Source organism: Rattus norvegicus, chromosome 1, assembly GCF_036323735.1.
Source record: "Rattus norvegicus strain BN/NHsdMcwi chromosome 1, GRCr8, whole genome shotgun sequence".
NCBI lineage: Eukaryota > Metazoa > Chordata > Mammalia > Rodentia > Muridae > Rattus > Rattus norvegicus.
The window spans coordinates 63,494,899-63,501,482 of record NC_086019.1 but is presented as its reverse complement, the minus strand read 5'-3'; positions in this window follow the sequence as shown (position 1 = coordinate 63,501,482).

The window sequence follows — 6,584 nt, the reverse complement described above, 5'->3', positions numbered from 1 at the left end:
TAACGCCTAAGGAAATAGAAGCAGTCATTAAAGGTCTCCCAACCAAAAAGAGCCCAGGTCCAGATGGGTTTAGTGCAGAATTCTATCAGACCTTCATAGAAGACCTCATACCAATATTATCCAAACTATTCCACAAAATTGAAACAGATGGATCACTACCGAATTCCTTCTATGAATCCACAATTACTCTTATACCTAAACCACACAAAGTCCCAACAAAGAAAGAGAACTTCAGACCAATTTCCCTTATGAATATCGACGCAAAAATACTCAATAAAATTCTGGCAAACCGAATCCAAGAGCACATTAAAACAATCATCCACCATGATCAAGTAGGCTTCATCCCAGGCATGCAGGGATGGTTTAATATACGGAAAACCATCAACGTGATCCATTATATAAACAAACTGAAAGAACAAAACCACATGATCATTTCATTAGATGCTGAGAAAGCATTTGACAAAATTCAACACCCCTTCATGATAAAAGTCCTGGAAAGAGTAGGAATTCAAGGCCCCTACCTAAACATAGTAAAAGCCATATACAGCAAACCAGTTGCTAACATTAAACTAAATGGAGAGAAACTTGAAGCAATCCCACTAAAATCAGGGACTAGACAAGGCTGCCCACTCTCTCCCTATTTATTCAATATAGTTCTTGAAGTTCTAGCCAGAGCAATCAGACAACAAAAGGAGGTCAAGGGGAAACAGGTCGGAAAAGAAGAAGTCAAAATATCACTATTTGCAGATGATATGATAGTATATTTAAGTGATCCCAAAAGTTCCACCAGAGAACTACTAAAGCTGATAAACAATTTCAGCAAAGTGGCTGGGTATAAAATTAACTCAAATAAATCAGTAGCCTTCCTCTACACAAAAGAGAAACAAGCTGAGAAAGAAATTAGGGAAACACCACCCTTCTTAATAGACCCAAATACCAAAGTACCTCGGTGTGACTTTAACCAAGCAAGTAAAAGATTTGTACAATAAGAACTTCAAGACTCTGAAGAAAGAAATTGAAGAAGACCACAGAAGATGGAAAGATCTCCCATGCTCACGGATTGGCAGGATTAATATAGTAAAAATTGCCATTTTACCAAAAGCGATCTACAGATTCAATGCAATCCCCATCAAAATACCAATACAATTCTTCAAAGAGTTAGACAGAACAATTTTCAAATTCATCTGGAATAACAAAAAACGCAGGATACCTAAAACTATCCTCAACAATAAAAGGACTTCAGGGGGAATCACTATCCCTGAACTCAAGCAGTATTACAGAGCAATAGTGATAAAAACTGCATGGTATTGGTACAGAGACAGACAGATACACCAATGGAACAGATTTGAAGACCCAGAAAAAACCCACACATCTATGGGCACTTGATTTTTGACAAGGGAGCCAAAACCATCAAATGGAAAAAAGATAGCATTTCCAGCCAATGGTGCTGGTTCAACTGGAGGTCAACATGTAGAAGAATGCAGATCGATCCATGCTTATCACCCTGTACAAAGCTTAAGTCCAAGTGGATCAAGGACCTCCACATCAAACCAGACACACTCAAACTAATAGAAGAAAAACTAGGGAAGCATCTGGAACACATGGGCACTGGAAAAAATTTCCTGAACAAAACACCAATGGCTTATGCTCTAAGATCAAGAATCGACAAATGGGATCTCATAAAACTGCAAAGCTTCTGTAAGGCAAAGGACACTGTGGTTAGGACAAAACGGCAACCAACAGATTGGGAAAAGATCTTTACCAATCCTACAACAGATAGAGGCCTTATATCCAAAATATACAAAGAACTCAAGAAATTAGACCGCAGGGAGACAAATAACCCTATTAAAAATGGGGTTCAGAGCTAAACAAAGAATTCACAGTTGAGGAATGCCGAATGGCTGAGAAACACCTAAAGAAATGTTCAACATTTTAGTCATAAGGGAAATGCAAATCAAAACAACCCCGAGATTTCACCTCACACCAGTGAGAATGGCTAAGATCAAAATCTCAGGTGACAGCAGATGCTGGCGAGGATGTGGAGAAAGAGGAACACTCCTCCATTGTTGGTGGGATTGCAGACTGGTAAAACCATTCTGGAAATCAGTCTGGAGGTTCCTCAGAAAATTGGACATTGAACTGCCTGAGGATCCAGCTATACCTCTCTTGGGCATATACCCCAAAAATGCCCCAACATATAAAAAAGACACGTGCTCCACTATGTTCATCGCAGCCTTTATTTATAATAGCCAGAAGCTGGAAAGAACCCAGATGCCCTTCAACAGAGGAATGGATACAGAAAATGTGGTACATCTACACAATGGAATATCACTCAGCTATCAAAAACAATGACTTTATGAAATTCGTAGGCAAATGGGTGGAACTGGAAAATATCATCCTGAGTGAGGTAACCCAATCACAGAAAAACACACATGGTATGCACTCACTGATAAGTGGCTATTAGCCCAAATGCTTGAATTACCCTAAATGCCTAGAACAAATGAAACTCAAGACGGATGATCAAAATGTGAATGCTTCACTCCTTCTTTAAAAGGGGAACAAGAATACACTTGACAGGGAATAGAGAGACAAAGATTAAAGCAGACACAGAAGGAACACCCATTCAGAGCCTGCCCCACATGTGGCCCATACATATACAGCCATCCAATTAGACAAGATGGATGAAGCAAAGAAGTGCAGACTGACAGGAGCCGGATGTAGATCGCTCCTGAGAGACACAGCCAGAATACAGCAAACACAGAGGCGAATGCCAGCAGCAAACCACTGAACTGAGTATAGGACCCCCGTTGAAGGAATCAGAGAAAGAATTGGAAGAGCTTGAAGTGGCTCGAGACCCCATATGAACAACAATGCCAAGCAACTAGAGCTTCCAGGGACTAAGCCACTACCTAAATACTATACATGGACTGACCCTGGACTCTGACCTCATAGGTAGCAATGAATATCCTAGTAAGAGCACCAGTGGAAGAGGAAGCCCTGGGTCCTGCTAAGACTGAACCCCCAGTGAACTAGATTGTTGGGGGAGGGTGGCAATGTGGGGAGGATGGGGAGGGGAACACCAATAAAGAAGGGGAGGAGGGAGGGGGATGTTTGCCCGGAAACCGGGAAAGGGAATAACACTCGAAATGTAAATAAGGAATACTCAAGTTAATAAAAAAAAAAAAAACAGTGGGGAAAAAAGGCAGCATCAATGCACAGCAGCATTCCTCACACCACACAGTCAGTGCAGCAGCATCCCTCACACCACACAGTCAGTACACAGCAGCATTCCTCACACCACACAGTCAGTGCACAGCCGCATTCCTCACACCACACAGTCAGTACACAGCAGCATTCCTCACACCACACAGTCAGTGCACAGCCGCATTCCTCACACCACACAGTCAGTGCACAGCAGCATTCCTCACACCACACAGTCAGTGCACAGCAGCATTCCTCACACCACACAGTCAGTGCACAGCAGCATTCCTCACACCACACAGTCAGTGCACTGCAGCATTCCTCACACCATATTCAATGAACTGCAGTGTTCTTCACACCACACAGCATCCACAGCCATGAGCATCTGCACACTTTTTCACAAAGCTCGAGTGCAGAATGCCCTTCACTGATTCCTTTAAAACAAATACTGGCCACATCTGCAACACTGCCTTGGACAACGACTTAACATACATTTCCAGTTTATACCGGCCAGCACCCTATGCAAAAACAAGGTCAGAACAGCACAATGAAATCACACAGCAGGAAATGAGCAAAATCCTACCCACATATACCCTGGAATCTTGACTAGTTAGGAAAATTTCTATTTTATGGTTCCAAACTTCTAAGAAAAATACTCCTGTAAAATGGACAATTGGGTCAGAAAATGCCTATGGACTTGGAATACTCAAAATGATTATTTATAAAGTCTAAAACAGCTACAAATCTAAAGGAATGAGAAACATAACAAGTGACCAGCCCTTACCCACATCAGGACAGAAAACCAGCTTGGTACTAAATAATCCAGCATCTGCCTTCTCTATCTTCCATTTAAACATAATTTATAAATTTTAAAACAAGAAATTAACTTCTTGGAGGAAGCAGTTAACAGCATTTTGTAAGGAACTATTATCCAGAAAGTACTCTACTGGAATTCATACCCTGGAACTGAACAGTCAAATGCACTTACAATAGCATTCTATGGAAAGCTAATGAAATGTTTGAGAAAAAACTTAGGTATGGTATATAATTTCAGGATCATCAATATTCTGCTTAGAGATCATAATATAACAACAAAAGAGTTTTGGATCACATAGGGAAATATTATACAATGCAGTCATGTGCATGAAGCCTTACCCGGACATTACTGGAATTAGCACAACATTATGTGTATACTTTTGTACTAACAATAAAAATAACTTACCATAATAACTGTGAGATAGTATATCATATAATAATGTATCATAAAAAGTGACTTCAAGAAATGAAGAAAAATGTCTAAAGAAGGAATCAAGATGTTATTTTATATGCACACCATCTGTGTTTCCACCCAGTAGTTAACATTTTAGTTTACCTTTTTCATTGGTGAGACTGGTCCATTTTCTCCCCTGCAGTAGGGAGTAGGGACAAGGCAGCAGTCATCAAGTATGCAGTGTGTTACTGTTTCATAGGCATACAACCTGTGTTTTATTTACATATAAATATATGGATGTATGTAATAAAATTATGAATAAAATAATAAATTACATTGTACATTAATATATAAATAGAAATTATATATTATAAAAGAGAATTGTCTTATATAGGGTTCTTTAGAGTCACAGAACTTATGGGTAATCTCTGTACAGAGAGACAATTTGTTGATGACTTGCAGTCTGTAGTCCAACTCCCCAACCATGATCAGCAGCAGGTATGAATGGGAGTCCAAGGATCTAGCAGTGGCTCAGTCCCACAAGGCAGGTAGACAGGCAGGTGAAAAAGAGAGACTCTTCCTTCTTCCAATGTCCTCATGTAAATCCCCAGCAGAAGGTGTGTCCCAGGTTAAAGGTGCATACAACCACAGCTGGATCTGGGACTTGCTTTGTCCCAGGTGACCTTGAACTCAGAGACCTCCTTGCCTTAAGCTCCTGAGATTCCTAGCCACTTTGCCTCATGATCTCCATGCCAAGATGCAGTTCAGAAACTTGTATCTCCCAGCCTCAACATCAGGATCAAAGGTGAGCTTTACAATTCTGGGTTGTAGTTCATTCCACTTATAGTCAAGTTCACAACCAGGAATAGCCACTACGAGTATATACGATGTGTCATTATACATGCACAATATATATACATATATATATATATATATATATATATATATATATATATATATATATATATATATACACATATAAATTTGAAAACACCACAACATTTTATTAGTATATATTAACCGAGTAAAGTGACAGATGTGGCATTTGTCTGCACATCATGCATGGGTGGGAGAAGTAATTATAAGCCCTTGCATCAAATGAGGAGCTGCAGTTAACAGCAGCTGATAGAAATTCATTCTTCCTTGGGGGAAGGCCATTGGTACGACTCCCAGTGAACAGCTGTACACACAGTATGCAAGCCTGACCAGGTCTAACAGGGCTTAATGAGATACAAAAAAATGTGTTTATGTGTATTTCTGTACACACACACACACACACACACACACACACACACACACACACACACACACACAAAGGGGTGGTTTAGTGGTGCTGACTTTTAACACAGGATCTGATTCAGGCGGACCTCTGTGAGTTCTAGACTAATCTGATTTACACAGCCAGTCCCAGACTAACCAGGGCTATAGAGTCAAAAGGGGGATTCTGAGAGGAATCTTTTAGAATTTGGAGGAGAGAAGTTAGGGTTGATAAGACCATATTTTACTGTATAGATGTATGGAAATTTAAATAAGTGAGAAAATACATGAAGTAACTGAGAGGAAAAAAGTACACTCAATAATGGCAACTTTTTGAACTGACTTTTGTCCAGTTACTTGGCAAAGCAGAAATAAATATGCCTTTAACTGATTTCATCTATGGCAATGCCACTTTCCTTGAGTCAAAACACTTAACATAGATGATTGGAAATGACCTTGAAATCACAGTTACCCTCAGCATCCATGGGCTACATTGAAAATTTATAGTTCTGATTAAGAAGCTGGAAGATATTTCATAACTTTGTATTATCCACTGCGGATTATTTTATAGATCTATAGAATTCCACAACTCAGCTGTTAATTCATTCAATTCTCCCAGTAAACATCCATGATACAGTAATGATGCCCTAATCTCTTTGAACAGGTGCTCTGGTGCAGAGTTTGCCTGAGATAGCCCAACAGCTGCATCCTCTCTTGTCTCCTTCTAGAGAGCTTCATGACTGCTGAACAGAATATAAAGTTGGTTATTTGTTTGGATTTTACTTGGGATTTTTGTTTTTAGCCTTTTCCCTGATATCTTTCCATGATATATATTCTATTTTTCTAACTTTGATTTTAGTTCATTTCAAGCACATTATGCTACATGCAATTTTAAAATAACCCAGCACTAAGTCTG